The sequence below is a fragment of the Apis cerana genome, linkage group LG1 (assembly GCF_029169275.1).
Source record: "Apis cerana isolate GH-2021 linkage group LG1, AcerK_1.0, whole genome shotgun sequence".
NCBI classification, from domain to species: Eukaryota; Metazoa; Arthropoda; class Insecta; order Hymenoptera; family Apidae; genus Apis; species Apis cerana.
The window spans coordinates 15980424-16001732 of NC_083852.1; the positions used below are offsets into that span (position 1 = coordinate 15980424).

Consider the following 21309-nt stretch of genomic DNA (forward strand, 5'->3'; position numbering starts at 1 on the left):
GAAGGTTCGTAAAAGATGAATGAAAATTTATATCGGCAAATTATGTAAGGATTGAGAAGAAAATTCAAATTCGTGATAAAAATGCCTGTTATAAAATCAATCGAACGAGTCAAACGGAGGATTTTGAAGATGATGTTCGAATGTAAATTTCCTAGGGTACAAGAAAAAAAATCTGAAGGGTGAATATCGTGCAACACGAGGAGGAATCACGGTTAACTCGTGCAGATTTAATCGACAGGGGGAATTCCAAGAGGATGATGATCCTCGATGATGTCACTGCGACATTGAACGGAATCGTAATCAGGATTTCGCCTTCGAGAATCGCGCATACTCGCCGAACGAGTCGTCGGCAGATACCGATCGGCAGTTCGATAAATCGACCGATTACCAACCACTACTACCGTTTGTCGTTGCTGCGCGCTATGCAACGACTAGCCAGCAACTCTCTTCGACTCGTTTAGAACCAACTCGCGGCTGACTGCGTTGCAAACAACGCGATTCTTTTTATTCCGTCGACAGAAGCGGTTATTTTGTAATATTTTTCAGGTTAATCCTCGATCGAGCGAAGTATCGATTGTTTTTTTTTTTTTCCTAAAAATATTGAAATATAGCATCTGCATAAACTTCCGCGAATAATTATGATTTATCGACTTATCGAAGGTAAATTGATCGACTCCTTGAAGAAGAATTATTAGCTTTTGAAAAAATAAACCGGATTAATTTTTTTTTTCACTTCAGATGAATATCACTTCAAAGCTATAAAAAATCGTGATCATAATTGTTAATCGTGAATCTAATGACCTGATTGAGAAGCTTTGTACGAATGGAAATATTTAATAAAATGAAATATACTTCGTCGAATTTTTCGTAATACGATAATACCAACGGCAAAATCATGTTGTGACAATGAAGGTTAATTATATGACTGCAGAATTAGAATTCGCTATTGTTCGAATAATAATGAGCGGTGTTACATAATCAACCTGACTCTTCTTAATGCAACGACAATAGTCCAAAGGTTTTCTACTGTATTTTTACATTTCAATGTTTACTTGTTTTGAAATTACTCATTTCAAGAGCCGATAATACATACGATATTTTAAATAAAATGTTTTTAATAAAATTTTATAAAATATATTTTTTAATATAAATTTATTTTACAAAATATTAAAAAATATTTAAATAAAATGAATGTTAAATGATTTTTAGAAAAGAAAAAAATTTACTTATATATCTATTTCTATATAAATATCATTTCTGAATGATTCACGAATGAATTGAAGGGAATTCCAATTACTGAATATCTATTCAAAGTGTCACGATAGTAAATTTTAATTTGATTTTTAAAGATTTTCATTGACAATTTTAGATAGATATCGAAAGAGTAGCTCTTAACGTTTAATCAATATCGTTTGTTTTAGTTAATAAATAGTTGTGTCATACTCACAATTTATTACATCGATATCTTTTTTTTCTGTCGCGGTAGTAATATTCACGTAACGTCAATGTCAAATGATAACGGAGCCAATGATAAGAATGATAAAAAGGAAAAATATACAAAATATCCTAATAAAATGATTTTATAATCTAGATTAGAATATGGAATAAATCAATACAATTATTATTTTCCACATTCGACAGAATGTTCACGTTTGACGACTCGATATACGAAACGTATATGTGTCTTTTCCGAAACGTTTGATAAAATCTCAGTAAATAAATATTATTCTCGTTTAAAATTTCTCCGAAAACCGTCAAAACAAATGACACCTATTGTTCGCGTAAATTTTGAACCGTGTCAACTATTCATAATTCCACAAACAATTTGGAGCATCGAAAAAAAAATGTGGATAAAATATATTGTTTCTTATATCATTCTACGTTTTACTTTATATTTAACGTTTAACTAAAGAATGCATCTCATATTCTTGTACTTCTTAATATAATTGGTCCAATAATTATGAATAGTTGAAAATTACGAAAGTTATTTATACGTAATAAATAACTTTTGGATTAACGCACTAATCAAAGTAAGAGATAATAAAATAATGAAAATAATAAAAAATATAATAAATATTTCTAACCTGGAATTTTCGTGCAGACAGCTTGGCCGTTCAAAAGCACAGCATCGTCGACAGGGCAGCATGCATCCACGTGTTCGATCACAAGGTTAAATCCACTTGTACAAACGCGGCACAAGACACGCTACAATGTGCCACCCGCCGTGTGTTCCACGACCACGAGGGAGAATCACGATTTTTCACTTTTCAAACGTGTCAAACTTGTTCACGGTAACGAATCTTGAGCATAGAACATCGCGCGAAATTCGAAGTTTAACTCGCGATGGCGCCGGTAGTAGCGTAGCACGTGGCGTTCGGCGTCGTTACACTTTTCAAACTCGCGTTCTGTGATTCGTTTCGACGTTTTCTTGTTCACACTATGCTCCAATCAGGATCCCTTTTATATTAGACATGCCGAAACGTGGAACGAAGAACGCCGATAAAGTTGTAATCGTTGTCACATCACTGAACGTCGATATCCTTGAACGAACTGTTCGAAAATATATTCGCTCCGCGGGATTTTTTGGATGATTCCGTAGCCCGGCAACGACACGAGATCGTCACAAGTCAATAATCCTCTGGACACGTCCGCAAGTAAGTGTATTTAATCCAATTTAATCCAGCACGTCGCACGTTGCACCGAATTGACGTTGTACCGAAACAAAACGAAACGGAACGGAACGCTACGCGCGCACTACGAAAAACTTGTATAAGAGAACCGTCTGGCACGACCGCCGCGGCGACACTGAGAAACGACGACGACGTTCGGCACTGCTTGCTGCTCGCTCGGCACGCTACTACTACGCGGCAGGCGGCAAACCGACCATACGAGCGCTCTACCCCTCTTTCTCTCTCTCTCGCGCCTTCTTTCACTCCCTTATACCGTTCCTCTTCTACGCGGTTTCTCTGTCCCTTTTCCACCGTTCCTCTTCTTTCTCGACTCTCTACTCTTTTTCCGTTCGTTCCTCTTTTTTCCTGCTGCTTTTCTTAGTCCCCTACCAACCTTTCCCGCCAAGGTATTTGTTACTTTCCTCCGTTTTTACCGTCCCCTCTCCTCCTCTTTCTCTAATCTCTCTTTGTAGCAACGGTTCTCGCTCATTTCCTTCCGCCACTTCTCTTCTTCTCATACCATCCATGTTTTCCATGCATCTTCCTCTCCCCTTCTGTACCGTTGCTTCCTTCTGTCTCTCTCCTCGTTCTCTTCCTGTTTTTTCCCCTTTGCATTTTTTCTCTCGCTCACGCGACCTATCTCTCTCCCACGCTCCCTTATCTCCATCCTTATCCGCTTGTCCCTCGTCCCGTTCTGTCCTGATCGCCGCGACTCCATCTCGTTCTCTCTCTCTCTCTCTCTCATTTCTCCGTGCTCGCACGCTACCTGAGAGAGACGAGAAGCTGCCAAAGCAGCGACCAACCGCCGACTCGGGCGGGAACTCGTCAATGTGATACGTATATGCGTTCCTTGCTTGCAACTCTCGCACGGTTGTTTCGGCGTGCACGCATAAGCACGCGTGTGAGCGCGTACGCTACCGACGTATTAGTGCATGTTACACTCAGGCGTGGGTGTTTGCCGACGAAGGAGGCGCCGCGGCTTTTCAACATGCGCCGAAACATTTCGCAGGACACTAGTTTCGTTTGTTTGCTGCTTCGGTTCGGTATATATTAGATATATATTTATCCTATCCTATCAAATACTTGTCTCTCTCCAAGAACGGAATACACGGAGGATGACAGATCTCTAATTACACGCTATATTGACATTTTTTCGTCGCATCTGGAAGTAAACAGGATTACTTCGGTCCCGGAAATCAATATATCACGTGGGGTAAGCTTTAGAGGGCTTTATTGATACTAGATGTCCAGAACGTTATTTATTTAAAGTCGTTCACCGATTCTGCTCCTTACACATAATCGTAATCATCCAACAATGGAAATTCACGCGTCGTGAAATAAATGAATTCAATCGATCTCGGATTTAAAATCCCCAATCCATCTCGTTGGATCGTAGACGAAACATTCCTTATCCCATTTTATTTAATTTCCCAAGTTCCAGGCTTTTGATATTTTTAGCAACCGAGTAGCAATTAAAATAGTATCGAAACCTTCGCGTTTCCAAGATAAAGCGAAATACCTTAAAAGCGACCACTATTTCCCGACTAACCACGCATCGTACAGCCTCGGAAAATTTATCGTATCGCATTCGATCGGCGGAATGCACGGACGTCGGTGGCACCGTATGCCATAGAATGTTTCGTCCTCGAAACGTACAAGCCCCTGTCCTTGGAACCGAGAATCCTGGGACATTAATTTCGTCGTGGATGTATCATACCAGGGAACACTCGTCTCTCCCGGTCTCAGCTGTTTCCTATGGACGTACCGTGTATAGTATGCGACGTACATATATCCTCCTCGCGCGTGTATGTATATGCAACGTCTTTTCCCTATCTCGAGTGAATAGAGCACAGCAACGATGTGTCGCCTCACGGTCTACCACTCGAACGGGTTCCCGCCTTGCACTGCACAATGTTTCGTAGGCGAAACATGGGGTCACGGGACTCGAGTAACTTTGCTTTTAAACCTGTGTTGGTGCTAATAGCCTGTATTCGCGTTAACTCGACCGATTTCGACTTAACCGGCCAATGAACCGATGTTGGAGTATCCTAAATTAGTGTAGTTATTGTTTCGCCGGGCGTCGATCGGGCTTTGTCTTCCGTTTCACGCGTTGGACGGATCTTTGTGTGCAAAATTTGATTGTTACGTTTCGAAGAGCTGCTATTTTTCTCGGTTATTCGAGCAAGTTTTGAGAACGTAGCAATCGGTGTGACGTATCGTTCATTGACATTCAACGCGGTGTCGGATGTATGTAGGTAGAGAAGTACCTACATGATTTCTATTCTGATTATATTTACATGTCCTTTAATTTATTCATATCCGCTATGTTATTAAATTGAAATTAGTACACGCTGCGCCGCTCTGCTCGTCGAAACCGTTTTGAAATCTTACGCCCGAGGAACGCCCAACCAACGAACGAAGATGGAATTGGTGGAAGTAATCGGCTTCATCGTTTTTAGAAATTAATGGCACGTGTTATTTGCGGGTGGTCCTAGCGCCACTTGACGCTCATGAAAAGCCACGTGAGATTTCGGTCCATTTCAAGGACCCCTCGAGGAGGCCGGCGCGTTAAGAGGAACACGAAGAAAGAGGAAATAAGCGACACCCGAACTCTACGAACCGCACGGTGTGGTTGGTCCGAGTCAAAGGAGTGATGGGCACTCCCACGCAACGTACGTGTTAGTAGACAGATATGGATATAATAAAAAGATAGGCCGTTTGTAGTGCTCATGGGAAAGTTGAGATGCGTAATATTCGCGAGACGATTCCGACGATGTGAATCTCTTTGTGGAATTTATGTAAGACCTCGTCTAAAACGTTTCTCGCATGAAACGTTTCTTGTTTTCACTTTTCTTCCACACATTTTTTTAATAACGCTCGTCGTATTGTTATACCCGTATTCGGTATTTAACCATTCTGCAAGAAATGCTTATTCGAATCGTGATAATAATCGTGGGCAACAATATTTTTCCCGTCAAATTCTTCGATGCAAGAGAAACCACGATTAAATCCGCCGCGTAAAAAAAATACTGTGAAAGATGTTTAAAATCTTGGATGGATACTTTAATTGAACCGAATCAAGACCATCGGATATTTAAAATTACTCTCGTCGTTTGTGATCGAGGTTATAAAAGGAGCAACGTTCGAATTTATTACGCAGCGCATCACGCGAAAAGCCGTCGATTGGCACCATTCTGCGCTAGATGAAATAATAACAGGGGCAATTTGCGCGGCATGGTCGCGAAAAGGCGGCGTCGCTCAATACAAAACGAGGGGGTCTTGGAAAAGCAAAAAAAAGGAGGATCTCGAGAGAAGATATCGAATGACCATCTCCCAAGCACGTGAATCTTTTCAGCTTACGTACGCCATGAAATTGCGAAACGAACGACAAAACGATCGAGCTTTATTGCGCGATGTTTTATAGGGATTTCTTTGGTCCGCGTGAACCGCGGAGGATCGCGTGACGAACTCAAAGCAAACGAGCGCGGCGGTTTCTTTTATGGGACAAAGTCGTGTACGGTTTAATTTTAATTCGCCGAGGGTGATATCATGGGCACCCGCATGCCTTTCCATTAATCTCAATTATGGGGCAATTAAAAGCAGTTAACGAAAGTGGGGTCGTGAACCGGTGGATGCGCGCCCACCTTTGCTAACCGGTCCCTTCTCTCCCTCCTTTATCTTCCTCGCAATGCGACCGATTGATGACACACTGGTGGCCATGTCACCGACACGATTTATCGGATATTAACTGTTTTATTACTGTTTACACACAAACACGAATTGTTGTAAATTGTCGGATTGAATTTTTCAAAGAGAAATTCGCGCGTTCAAATTATTTCGCATCGTTTTGGATGAAAAAATAATGACATTATTTTGGAATTCTAGAAGATTTATCGTCTCTAATGTCGATTGTAAGCACGAACAAGAGTTTCTTTAATTGTTCAAAGTCCTTTAGATTACGTGACTTCATTGAGACTTCGAGGTTAAAGTCTTTCACGGAGCAATAAATAATCCAATTTTTCAATTGCGCGAAAAGACAATAATCGTATCCGACCGTAACGTTAATGACAAGTATCGCGGGTAAACAGAGAGAAGTATTTCTAGTTTCGCGATCGTGGAAAGTGTCGAATGGAAATGCGGGTGTTAAATCACGCATAAACATAACTCCTTCCTCCCTATCTCCTTACCATTCTTTCCGCGGATTCGAGATGTAGCAAACAATGGAAACCAGCCGGAGAAGCCAAGTGTGAAGATAATACGATTGTATTGTCGATTGCTGGAGGGGACCGCATATTTACTATCAATTCTCCTTCCTAAGAGTAGTTAATTATCGTTTATCGCTGTTTCTTAATGCCCCCTACTTTGATGAAACGATCTTATTCAAACAGGATTTAATTAATGTCATTATACTACATTATATGCAAACATAGATCATGATTGTGTAATCTTGGCGAATTCGTTATTAGATGAAATTAAAGAACCTTGGAATTATATTTTATATGAACTCTTATTATTATTCCTCATTATTATATAAATAATAATATCTTTGTGACAAAAATTAAATTGTAATACACTTATCAAAGAAACACGTATTAAAAATACTTGTAATTTCCTTTATAAATATTTGAAGCATGCGTGAATTCAATGTAATATAGATGTATAAACACGCGATACAATGAATAATATTCTGACAAATAGAAATAGATACGTATATTGAAATTATACGATAAAAAGAATTTCTGAATCGTGCTTCAACAAGAGTTCGCAAATTACCGTGAACTCGTGAATTAAATAGAAAAATATCAATAAAATTATTTATCAAGACTGGTCCAGATCCTTATCAAGCCACGAGTGGATTCTAATAGGGTGAGAGAAGGAAGAACGGTTTGTTGGGCGGTTGTGAGGATCGTTTGTTGCGTTTCCGACGCTAAGCCAAACTGAACAAGCCACGCAAAGGGACACCTTAAAAGGGTCCATAGATTCAAAGTCACTACGGGGGGTTCTTTCTCCTTTTACCGGAAGATCGTATCTTCGTGGCTCCTTCTGCCTACTATCTGGTTTGCACCATCACCACGAAAACGAATCATTGCCGAACGAGACCGTAGTACCAACCTGACACGTAGTCTCGCTTTTGTGAATCGGTGCCCATTAAATTTTGCCGTTCACAACATACCGATGTTCTGTAAAATAGAAGGATTCCCTCTTTTTCCCTGCCATTGAATTCCGAATTGCGATTATTTTCTTTGACTGATTCTACTTCTTTCTGTTTCTTTTGCATTGATCTCCATTTTCATATTCTTATTTAAAGATCGAAAAATTTCGAGAAAGATCGTAATATCAAAAGAATAGTAGAGTAAAGGCAAGTAAAGATTTCCAAATGAAGAAAGAGAAATTTAAATAAAATTATTCGTCATCGATTATCAAAGAAAATTATCTTGAATTTTGCAATGTGAAAAATAATTTTCTCGCGGATGACGTACCAATCTTCTTTGTCTCGTAAGAATCATCTTGCGAGAAGTACAAAGTGTGATGATTCTTTGTTTATATTTCACGTCAATCTATCGAATAGACCAGTCGATGAACCAATTACGAACTCGGATTTCTCTAGAAAAGCTTGTACGATAATTTCACATCTGGAGGTTGCACGATTATTTTACACTTGCGTCTAACAACGGTCTCATTGTTGCCAACATTTCAATTTATTTGAACGTTTCCCTCGGCGCTCGTAATCGATATAATATATTTGAAGCGTACAAATAAGGAAAGTTTAATAGGGTCCTCGTTACCGTGCGTAAGCCACAACGTAAATCAGGTTCAAGTAAACGCATTTATTTAAAGGGACACGGGAGAAATTCATCATTTGCATAGCGCTACGAATCGTTGCTTTCTCGATTGCTGGCGACTCGTGAGCTCCCGCACACTGGTACGTGTGATCCTGATAAAGATCGAATTATTATTCACATGGGATCAACGTGCCTAAGTTCCACGTGACCGTGATCCCTTTTCCAATCGATTTACGACGATTTACGACTTGATACAGAAATTAAAATCTTCAACAATAATTCTGAATCTTTTTCTCTGCTTCGATCGGAAATTCTAAAAGGAAAATTTTATATCGGAGAGAATAATTCAAGGTTCGTATTACCGAATTCTGAAATCTGAATCAGAAATATTCGATTTCGTTCAATAGAAATATTTTTCAACCCTTCTGGTGTTCTTTCAACCCTTTTGTGGACGCAGCATCAAGTTTCCACGACACGAATAGAAATGGTGGGTGGTTTCAGGTAAGAATTCGTTCTCTATCAAAAATTCGTCGTTGTTACTATAATACGCGAGCTTCGATGCTCTCGTTTCGCCCTTTCGAACCGGAGGATCGGATGTCCAACCGGTTCGTTCATAAAACGATTCCCTTTTTTATCAATACCCGTTCACGCCAGTGTGAGTTGGGCCGAGGCAATTTAAAATACAATGAAATTTATTATAATAAATTAGCAAGTGAATAGATAAATAGACAGGAAGTGGAAACAGTTGCAAGGGAGGGAAGCAACGTCGTTCAGATAATTGGTATCTAATCGTAGATGTTTGGACGTTGAATTACACGATGTGTATTTATATACTTAACAAACGCATCGACCGTTGAACAATAATTAATCTAAGTAATAAAATAATACGAAAATAAGAATAAAGAAAAAAAATTCTGCGTATTCGATTTCAATTCGAAACGATGTTTTATATTTTTCGATGTAAAAAGCTAAAAATTAATTCGAAACACGAGATGCCGTTTCGCTATTTTCCGAAAAAGGAACGAGAGTTTATTTTTCGAAAATTAATTTTTAATTTATAAATAAATTAATTGCTCGGCTGTGAGCAACGTATTACAAAGTATTATGCAGACTGCGAACGTCGCAACACATTACGGTTATCACTGGCATTTTATCAGCATAAACAAAAGATGTATGTATTACAATACCAGCGTACAGCGGTTCAGCTTATTTTGAGACGATAATTGATAATAACGTTAGGCCGACGTCGTCAGCGGAACAGTCGACGACCGAGTGAACCTTGAAACCTTGAAAATCGATGGAATTATGTAATTCGCGAAAAAAAAAAATATTTTCGCTTTCGTGTGTTGGCTTTGCCGTAATCGAGAAACAATTAAAAGAAATTCATGCCCGACTCTTTGTAGATCGAAGTCGCATAACTGTACAATTACGAACTCGTTAGTCCTCCTCGAAAAGATACAAATGCAATAAAAGTTCGTAGATAGCATAGGCATGAGATTTATTTGCTCGTAAAATATCGAAAGTATGTTGCTTTACAAACACGTTTTATAGGTATGTTAATTAAAATCCATCATTCGTGTAAAATACACGTAGATATATAAGTCAATTAAGTTTGTTTTAGAACATTTTATCACTTCAATAATACAGCAAATATTGTAAAGATTTTGTAAATATGCATTACTTCGCATTATTATTCCCCCCTCCCTCCCATCCAAAGAAAGTATCATTTTTACTTAATATCTTGAAACAACTTGCCACGCGCATAAACAAACAAAATTCTTTGCTTCGTTAGAAAAAAATTCTTTTCGATATTGACGCGCAGTTCGTTACACGTACTCTCATACCTCAAGAAAATCGTCATCGTATCATAGAAAAGAACGATTTGAAATGCTAATCAAACGTATCAATGCTAAAAAGTCACTAGAGTGTCCACGCGTCCTCCCCGAAAAAGTCACTAGCTGGTCACAACCACTCTCATACATGGTTACACCTGATCGTGTCCGAGGTGGCGCGTCGAGGCGCGCGCTGCGATGCCTGCCACGGGACTGGAAACAAGGTTATACACGGACAGAAACCCGACCTGTGTATCGCTGCGGTGACTATGCAAATCGATGACACACGTCGGTGGTTCTCCTGTTAAATAAAAGCGGCGGGGGGCAGGGGCGTGGTGAACGTATCTGGCATGCAGATGCCCGGATAAAATTCGCTGGCAGAAAACGGAGAGAGCCTCAAGGCTACCTAGTTTTGCCCGCCGCGCTTCCACCGTGGACGTGTTCACGCGTCCGTGTGTGCGCCACGCGTTCGTGTGCGCTCCAAGCCGCGCGCGGATGTTGCACAGGTATGCGGACGTGTGCATAAGCAAAGCGTGGCTGTCTCTACGCGGAGGAGAGACGTTAACTACCGCATGGAAAACATCGTTAAACCGGTTCGATGGCATCGAGGGGAACATTTTCTCGGATGGAAATCACCGTTCGTTCCGCTGCCGGCGCGCGTTATGAGGAAAACGGCGACGATGCGAGAGAATCGCGGATGCAAAAAGCTGGCGCGAACAGCTGGTAACACGGGGACACGCGGAAGAGGAGGCCTCGGCGATGGGAGAAAACGGTTGAAGGGATTCCGCGACTCGTCGCTATGAGACGGTGTGAATAATAGTCGTAGGTTTCTCGAGGTGGTTGATGAGGTACTTGATGAAAGGTGGACGTGAAAGGGAGTTTTGGTGATGAATGGTTAGGTATTAGATGTTTGTCCTCCCATTGTTGGCAGCTGAGAGGATGATAGGCGGAATGACACCAGGTACAATGGCGGATATAAGCGCGTTAAATAGAGAATACTCTGGAAAATAGAAGACGGATCCGTATATGTGGGAAATAGAAATTTACCTTCGAAAATAAGGCAACGTAAAAAAAAAGAAAAAGAAAGAGCGTATACATGTATGTATATATGTTTCTTCTACACGAAACCACGTTTAAATCTTTGAAACGCTTTCGCCTATAAAAGAATTCGTTTGATCCGTCTTAAAGCCTTAATAAAATCGCGCGGATTGGATCCATTTATTACACGTAATATCGGCGTAAATCACTCGTGGACGACTCATTCCGCATATAACTCTTATGAAAGATGGACGCAAATAGAAGGAACGAGTCCTTAGCTCGAAAGAACCGTCGAAACGGTGCAGCCGCGCGATCGTGCTGAAATCGTACGAAACGTACACGTCCAACCGGGCAAAAGGGGGATTTACAGAACTACCAGAAATAGAAGTGGCACGGTATCCGAGAGCGAGAAAGAACGAAGGGATGCAGGAAGGCCGGGGCGCATTTTCCTTCTCTCCGCGTTGACGAGAGCGGAGCAAAGGGTTCCACGAAACGAGGCGATAAAGCATTTACGCCTCTCTCCCCGGGGATCGTCGTCCACCCAGACTTTTCTCCACTCACTTCGAAATAGGTTAACGAGTCGCCGCGACTACCTTCGTCCCCATAAGCACTCCATAAAGAGGTCCCTTTTTTTACGCTCACCTCGCTCGAAATATTTCGTATGGCTCGACACGATAAAACCGCGAATAACAAAATCACGCGTCCCTTCTCCGGAGAGGAACCATCGTTTACGATGATGCATCTTCATCCCTGTTTCCTTGGCGCGTGAAACGGCGGTGTCACGTTAGTCGGCGAGCAACGCACGAAAAATAAACCGGGGTATAAGAGCCCCGGCCGGCTCTTTTTCTTCATTAAAGAGACGCGCCCGGTGGATCGAGAATGAAATACGACGTATTTAATCCGTGTGATTAGTTTTCGGGAGATTCTTTTTCTTTCTCGGCTGTTGACAGGACTGGAATTTACTCGGTGGTAAAAAGCAAGGTTACGCCAGAGGTATTTCTGTAACGTCCCCGTGGGAAATAAAAATTTTAATGTGTAATTCGCTCTGCAAGTTATTCGGTTGATTGTAAATAATTTACTATCCAATCAAGGTAGGTAAAAATGCGCGGACAAATTTTGTTTCGGAGTGCGTTAATCGCGCGCGAGAAACAACAGTGTAAAATCCCGCCGTTTATTTATTGTTGTTTCGCGTATTATTATTATATCGTGTTACGAAAAACGTAAGAAATTAAAAATATGATTTATTCACATATGATTGATTCAAAGAATAGGCAGGCGAAGAGAAGTATCTCGTGTAGATTTATGCGGATTGTAAAACAGATGCAGAAGGTTTTCAGCAACGGATACAAAGGTATTGTATAGTACAAGTCACTCGTCTGCCACCCACATGTGAATCTAGTTGCGACGACGCGTAGTAGACGCCCATTTCGTTCCCTCTCCGCGGGACAAGGGATACTAACCTTTGTGTTTTTTCTCCTTTCTTTATCTTTTGGCCCGTGTTTAGAGGTGCGCCGTTGTCTGGCCGCTGCATGTCACAGTTTTTCATGCGACCGCCTTTCAGGGCTGTCTTCACCGAGTCTGAGAAGATAGCGATCACCGACGAGTGGCCCGACTTTGTCAGGAATCCGCCGTTAGGAATTCGTAGTTTAGATAGCGTGAAACGAGACGGTGGTGAGGGCAAAAATTCTTATCCTTCTCACCAAACGAATAATCGTTAAAAAAAATAGAATTATTTTTCTAAAAGGAAAATATACTTCCGAACTTTCGCGAACGATAATCGATCAATCGTTTTTAATCGCAACACGGGCGATAATAAGAAAATCTATTTTCCACCGATCCATCGTGATAAAATATCGCCCATCCAACCGTTTCTCTCACGCGTTTGTTCACCCATGCGACAAAAGCAACCCCCTCTTGCCTCTTTCCCAGGGACGTAAACGGGCGGGAAAAACACGGAGCGCGAAAGGGCACGTCCCTGGGTCGGGGAATGGCGCATCGGCGTGCATTTTAATGTCGTTTTGTTGCACGCTGCGTCACACACGCGGAGTCACACCCTGGCGCTCTCGGTTTAGCGCTTCTTAAAGAAGCGACCGTACCGGCGTACGAATTATTTATTGACGCGGCGGCCGATAAATTATTTCCGGCACGACGCGCATCGAGAAACAGGCGGCGGGCATCCCTCTTCCAGTACGGCGCCATCGTGTACCGCGGCGCGGACAATTTCTGCGTGACAAAGTGTCCGTGGCTGCCAACGTTCACCGCGTCGCCGTTCCTGGCATTGTTCGCGGACCGCGAGCCGTCACCCTGTCCACGGGATTTCGCCCTATTGTCTCGTGGCCTGGAATTAATAAACCTTGGCTGAAAAACGGACTGGCGATCGCGATAAATCGAGTTGCCCGGTTCGGCTTGGAACGCGCGCGTTTTCCATTCCTCGAGCAATAACCTTCACTGACTGTTCCCTTCGGCAATTCACGATGGAGGAATTGCGGTGGAATTGTTGTGAAATCGATGATTGTCTATTCAACATTCGACCACGAATTTTATTAGCGTTCCAGACTTTACGTATGATTTTACACGTTCAATTTATTGGGAAACACGTATTTCGAGAGAATTTGGAGGAAATCCGTTAGTTTTACATCGGTGAACGTGTTATTTTGTAATGGCGGTCTTTGTTATATTGTCGAGATTGAAGTTGTGAACATGTTGAATTTATCACGAAAATTCACTTTTCTATGATAGCTTCATCACGAATCTTCGTTTTAGATAATCTATCCTTGAGCCTTTTATCTTTCAGCCTTGTCAAGCAGCTGGTATAATATTTAACGAGACCTATTTCAAAGAACACGGGGATGAAATACGAGGCAAGGATCCTGTTTCATGTATATATATATATATATATGTATATTATCACGAATATGTATATTATTTGAAAAAGTGGATATAATCTGGTTACTCTCTAAAACTATATATATATATATATATATATATATATATATATATATATATATATATATAAAAGAAAATTAATAAAAACTTTCAAAGCAAAAAGTGTTCCATCTGTCACCGACCGGACAAAGAATTAACAAAAGCATTTCCATTTTCTTCATTGAAATAATACCACATAATTAATGTTTCAACACTTATCAACAAACAATTTTAACGAGCCGGTTCCTTCAATGAAATTTCTATGAATGAATAAATCACGGCTTTCAAATACCGAGGACGATTGTTTGGAAAAGCTGAATAGTCCTCTTGGTCAGGAAGTCGACTCGTATGAGGGTCCTCACAAAGAGGCCATTGTACACCGCGCACGTGGGGTTGGTCAGAGAGGTCAGTTTTCAAGGGTTGGTCCTCGAGATCGATGGAGAAGAGGGGTTGACTGGTAAACGGATCCTTCCATGGCAAAGGGATCATTATAATATGATAAAACGGCTTAGGTATTACTGGCTCGTAAACACTGCGGCTCGAAGTTGTAAAACGTCCAATGGATTAAATATATAGAGTCCTTTTCCTCGCGCGAAGAGTTCAAGCCTTGTTCCATACATTGTACATATGCTGCCGAATGCATAAAACAACATTTGTCTCGGATATGACATCGTCGTCGAGAGATTTTCCTTCTTCTGGGGATGAGGGGTATCGAATGTCTTTTACGTTTCCTTCCTTTCGTGTCGGTTGTAAATTTGGATTATAATTTATCAACAAGTAGAGAAAATGATTTATCACAACTGAAATCTATCCTTTCAATTATTCACGTGTATTGTAATAACATGGATGGAAAATTATATAAATAAATGGCAATATTTTCTGTAACAAATGCAGGATGTAATAAGGGGCGCTGAAAAAGAAAAGAATCTAATAGCCAGAATGGCTATTCAAATAAAAATATCTTCCACTCGATACGAACCCGAGCAAAAAACCGCGAGTGGAATGTTCATTTTGTATCGCAACACTAATAAACTAATATTTTTTTTAAAAAATCAAACGCGATGAGTGCTTTAATATACTTGCAATATTTAATTTACGAAAAAAAAAAAAAAAAAAGGATGAAATATTCGCGAAAATCAATTATTCACGCAACATTACTCTATGCACTCGAAATTAAATAACGCAACACTAATGGCGAAAAATCCAGCGCAGTCTCCTTAACGACTGCCGTCGTACAATCACCCTTGTAGCTTTTTTAGCCACTTAAGGTGATTCAGGAACAGGAACAGAAGCACTTCCACAATCTTAGTGGAAATTTGGGCATTTAATATTCGCAACACTACTTGAAAAAACGCGATTATTTATGGACGCTACGCTACTTTTTAAAACAAATTCAATAAAAATCATTACTTCTGTACAATTAGAAAGCTACTAATAATTAAAAATGGAAAAATTAATAACAAGTGATAATATAAACTATAATATTATTTTGTAAGAAACAAACAAAATCGCGATATATCATAACTCGCAACACTAATGCAAACGCGATTTTCTCATTTAACGCAACACTAATGCAAACGCGATTTTCTCATTTGACGCAACACTAATGCAAACGCGATTTTCTCATTTAACGCAACACTAATGCAAACGCGATTTTCTCATTTGACGCAACACTAATGCAAACGCGATTTTCTCATTTAACGCAACACTAATGCAAACGCGATTTTCTCATTTGACGCAACACTAATGCAAACGCGAAATTTAAAACGCAACACTAATAAAAAATCGCGATGCCCATGATGACTGGATCTGGATGATGGGCCTGCATGCAATCGGCCAGACAACACAACACAATTACTACATATACTAAAACGAGCACAATGACGAAATAGTAACAATGACTTCCCATTCTTTGGACCCAAAAAACAGATCCAAAAAATGAGAACCCATTCGTTGCAGCCCCTCTTCGCGACAATTTGTCGAGGCCTCTTCGGTCTTCCTCCTTCGGGCGCAATGCCCGCTGAAACTTAAATCTAGGCTCGAGACTCACTAATCGCAAATCAAAGAAAAAAAGAAAAAAAAAAGACTAAACCGCGAAAGCTAAGTGCGCGTAGACGACCAACTATCGATTACGATCGTCGATCGTACACGTGCAGAATCTCGAGCGCAACGTTCGTTTCGAATTTATCTCGCGACCGCGACCGCGGAAATTCGAAAAATCGATGAATAAAGCCAAATACGAATGGCATGCTCCATTCGCATATTCCAGCTTCATCCTCCATTTTTCAAATTATATTTCCTGAAACAAGTTGTCACGCGAAAACGCGCCTACCCGATCAGAGACTGTGACAACCTGCCCGGCCCTACCTACTTATAATTAACAGACACACCAGAAATATACTACCTATCCTACCTAACCCTATATTTAAAAAATGGCAAAACAGGCATACCAACACATTCATTCTACGATTCTCACGCATAATACTCGGGCGCAAAAGCCTACACTAGGGAAAGCGTCCCGGGACGCCTCCGACACCCGAGCTTGGCATACAACTTGCACACTCTAACTTTACGTACCATTTTCCTGAAATCAACTGACGATGGCTAATGACCATTGCGTGAAATGCGATAAACACACGTATATATATCTTAATTTTAATTATGAATATTTATTGATAAATCTGGATATATCTTTTAAGGCAATTAAGTTACTAAAATAGCATGAAAAATGGATCACTATTGACCATTATCATTTTGAAAGTCAATTTAAAAATAAGAATTATAATATTGCGTAAAAATATTGTTGTTGAAAATGTTATCATGATATTAATCTTTAATATTTTAAATATTTCAAGTTATATTGTGTTATGGAATGATAAATGAAACGACGCAATTCCACAGCCTAACCACACACACATAATGCGGAAAATACGTCGTGCACGATACACTAACGCATCGTCAGTCGCTAAAAAATGTTTATTAGCTTATAAACTAAGATCATCATGCCCATCGCCTCTCTCTCACCCAAGTAGCACTTGGGCACGTGAGTGAGATCCTGGCAATAGACATGGAAGGGGTTAAACCTGAAAATCCTGAGCTAAAAAAAAAGTGTTAGTGCGAATTTAACGGGCTAAAATTATATTATTTTATTTCATTCTTTAATAAATATTTTAGTTAATAAATTTAATGAATTATTGAATCATTAATTTTAATAAAAATACAATAAAAAGATATTTATTTGTAATAATTAATAATAAAAATGATTGACTCTAAATGAAATATTAATAAAAATAACCTCAGGCGATCTCTTCATCAAAGCATTTGTTCGAAAATGAAAAATCAATGTGCAAAACTTATTGCTCTGATTCAGAAATCTACCTGTCGCGAAATATCTTCTTGCACATAATATTTCATACATTTCTTTTTACGGAGGAAATTAAATATTTTTATTTAATTTAATTCAAATCATATTTATTATAAATTTAAAATATATCAAATAATTACATATTATGATTAAAAGTAAAACTGAAAATTGTTTATTATGTCAGTAATAATAATATGCATTTTATTGTATAATCGACTACTATATACTATTTTTATCCATTATATAACAAAGTCACATTCTTCTTCACTACGGGAGATTTAATTAAAATCAATTCAATATTTCTCATTTATTCGAATATTCCTTTTTATTTACTACTAAATTCATATAGTTCGATTCATATAGTTGCTTAATCTTTATTTTACAAATGATTAAAACATTTTCAACTATAAATAATCAAACTAATCATTTATACTGATCATATTAAAATATTATCTTAAAAACGCGACGTGCAAGAAGATCTATCCTGATCTAATAAATAAAATACAATGAAAGAAATGTTACTATTCACGGATATGATAAATACCCGCGGTCACTGTGCTCGTACAAAAATCTACGTATACAACCAATCATTCGTGTCGATTCGGATCTTTCATCCTACGACATGATTGAATGATCGGAGGAACATAAATGCATGCGACTCACCAATAGATGCGAAGAATCTGCATTGTCGTGGCCCAAGATGTCATCGTCAAAGTGGTCATCATCAGGAAGTAGAAACTATAACAAAACATGAAACATTATAATTAAAACATAATACGTAATTATTTAAAAAGATAAAACAAAGTATATATAAATAATTACCTCTTCGCGTGGTGGATGATTACCCTATTCCTTCGAGAAACACTGACTCTATCCTGTACCGAAAACGAATATTTAAAAAAAAAAAAAAAAGTAGAAAACTACCGTCGATTTAAAACATAGGCGACGAACAAACACTGACTCTAATTTCGCGAATAATTATGACAATTTAATTAAAGTTATTGTGCACTAAAATATTTGAAAAAAACTGTTACGAAGCAAACACTGATTCTACAGACCGCATTGCACGCGGTCACAAATATTTTTTAAAATTGAAGTCCAGTAGAAATGTTCATAAACGTCAGGCATCTTTAACAAAATGTAAAGTATTATGTGTAATTATTTTAACAATACAATATTGATAATATATAAATATCGAAATAATAAAAAAAAAAGTCTATTAAACAAATTTTAATATGAATAAAGATTGAATATCTAATAAATTGTAATAACGATAACAATGTATAATAGAAAAAACTGAGAATTTACTGATTTTATTTCAACGAAAGAATTTAAATTTCTTTAAACTAAAGATTGCTTATATTTTTTAATAAATAATTAAAGCAAAATACGAAAAATAAACAATATTTATAAAAATAGTTACCTCTTGGCGTGATGGATGACTGCCTTATTCCTTCGAGAAGCACTGACTCTACTCTGTTCCGCAAACGAATATTAAAAATAAAAAAAAATAAAAATAAAAAACTATTAACGCGTCCGTTTAATTTAATCGACGAGCAAACACTGACTCTAATTTCCCGATTTTGATAAATAAATTTAATTAGAGCTATTGTGCTCTAAAATATTAAAAAACTTACGAAGCAAACACTGAATCTACCGATCGCATTGCACGCGATCACAATAATTATCTGAAAATAAAGATGTATTAGCTGTAGGGGGATATATATATATATATAAATATATATATATTTTTTTCTATCAAGCATTTGTTTCAGAAAAAAATTGCCATTTCCATCGAAACTATGGATTGATTATTATCAATTTTTTATGAATAAAAAAATGAGAAAGTTTGAAATGAGAAATTATATCATAAAAACGATCGAATAAAAATAGAATAAATACATACAATACGCAAATGAAACATCAAATTTCTTGAAAAAGTATGATGGCGTCCATATTGAAATTTTTCCCGCCTTTCAAATTATACCGGCAATCGGGTAATAATCTGTACGAAAGAAAATAAGAATTTTCAAATATATATATATATATGAAATAAAATAAAATTAATCATACATTAAAATAAAACAAAAATTAAGCACAAATTCCATCTTAAAAGGTATACGAATCAATTAAAATCTTAACTGAAATTCTAACCGTTGAATATTACGATTAACGAATTAGAGGGGGTGGGGGTAGGGGGTGTATGCGCGCGCCGCAAGTCTAAACCTGTCGAAACCTGTCGAAGCATGTCGAAATATGTCGAGCGTAATAAAAAACGCGAACTCTCAAATCCTTGGAAAAGCGATATTATGAAAACAAATAATGAACCTCGAAGCATTGAACAAAAAAGAAAAAAATATATAAACATTACGGAGTGATGCAGAACGTATTCAAGAACAAAATACGTTTATAATATGTACATATATTAACTACGCATATATCGATATATTTCGAATATGATAAAATAAAATTGATTTTATGCACGTTTGTTTCAATATGAGTAAAAAAATTACAAAATCCTATTCTAAATAAATTTATTCTAATAAATTTATTCGTTAAAACATATATTAACGTGAAAATCATTAGTCATAAATCGTTGTAATGTGTCCATATCATCAAGCTATTTTTCCTTTTTTTCCAATCCCGACAATCACGCGAATGAATTCTTTCAAATAAAAATTAAAATCGTAAAACAAATGTATAAAAACTATACTAAAATGAAGCAACAAGTGAATTCGAATCCCGATTCAACGAAGCACGAAATACCGGTAATCTCGACGGAAACGATCGATGGAAAAACACAAAAAAATCCCAAATACTAATAAATTTCTACACTACAATAATAAATAAATTATTAAATAAACGAAAATGATAATAATTTATAAATTTAATGATAGAATATGATCAAAATTACTTACTGCGCAGTAGAATTTTCGAAGCCGGCAGCGACGACACGTCCACTCACTATCACTTTCCACAGAAAACTGACCCCCGCCCGCCAAAATTTTCTTAGGAGCCTTCTGATTGGCTGACATCGTATGATTCGATAATCGAAATCGCATGAAAAATAATAAAATATTATATAATATATTTTATTTATTTTAATTAATAATATTAATTAAAAAATTAATTTACTTAAATATTATTAAATTTTAATCTATTATTTATTTTTTAATTCTGATATATATATATATTTTTATTAATTTTTTATTTATTAATTTATTATCGATTTATCGATTATCGATTTATCGATTTATTTATTAAATTATTCATTTTTCTAATGATTTATTTTTAAATATTTTTATAAATTTTTATAAATTGCTTATTTATATACACATAAAATTAATTATTTTTTATTTTATCATTTTTTGTACAATTATTTATAAATTTATTTACATAATATAATTGTTTATATATTTATTCATCCATTTGTCTAATAATTTATTCTTAGACATTTTTATAGATATTTTTAGACCTGTTCACTCAAATATGCATCTATTTATTTATCTATTTGCTCATTTATTTGGTTATTTATACATTTATTTATTCATTTATGCAATGACTTATTTCTATAATTATGTCTTCATTAATTATGTCCATTTATGTATGCATCAAATTCATTATATTATATTTATTTATTTATTCCTTCATTTATTTATATTTATTAATTCTTTTATTAATTCATTTGTACAATGACT

General features: G+C 37.5%; 1 protein-coding gene and 1 long non-coding RNA gene across 4 annotated transcripts in view; both read right to left on the bottom strand.

The window, feature by feature from the left end:
* The window catches only part of LOC108003471 (stAR-related lipid transfer protein 13-like), a 310442-nt gene extending 303321 nt beyond the window's left edge, over window positions 1-7121 (bottom strand). Inside the window, exon 1 of one of the 3 annotated variants that reach the window (XM_062076940.1) lies at window positions 2085-7121. The gene's annotated coding sequence lies outside the window, so the exon portion shown is untranslated. The remainder of the gene's footprint in view (window positions 1-2084) is intronic. The other 2 variants (XM_062076934.1, XM_062076944.1) reach the window with 2 other exon arrangements.
* A 10656-nt stretch (window positions 7122-17777) lies between these two features.
* LOC133666400 (uncharacterized) lies at window positions 17778-20642 on the bottom strand. Its single transcript, XR_009830493.1, has 5 exons — window positions 20530-20642; window positions 19518-19616; window positions 19035-19299; window positions 18434-18739; window positions 17778-18349 (listed from the first exon to the last, which is right to left on the bottom strand). It is a non-coding gene; the product is annotated as an uncharacterized LOC133666400 (long non-coding RNA).
* Window positions 20643-21309: the final 667 nt, after the last annotated feature.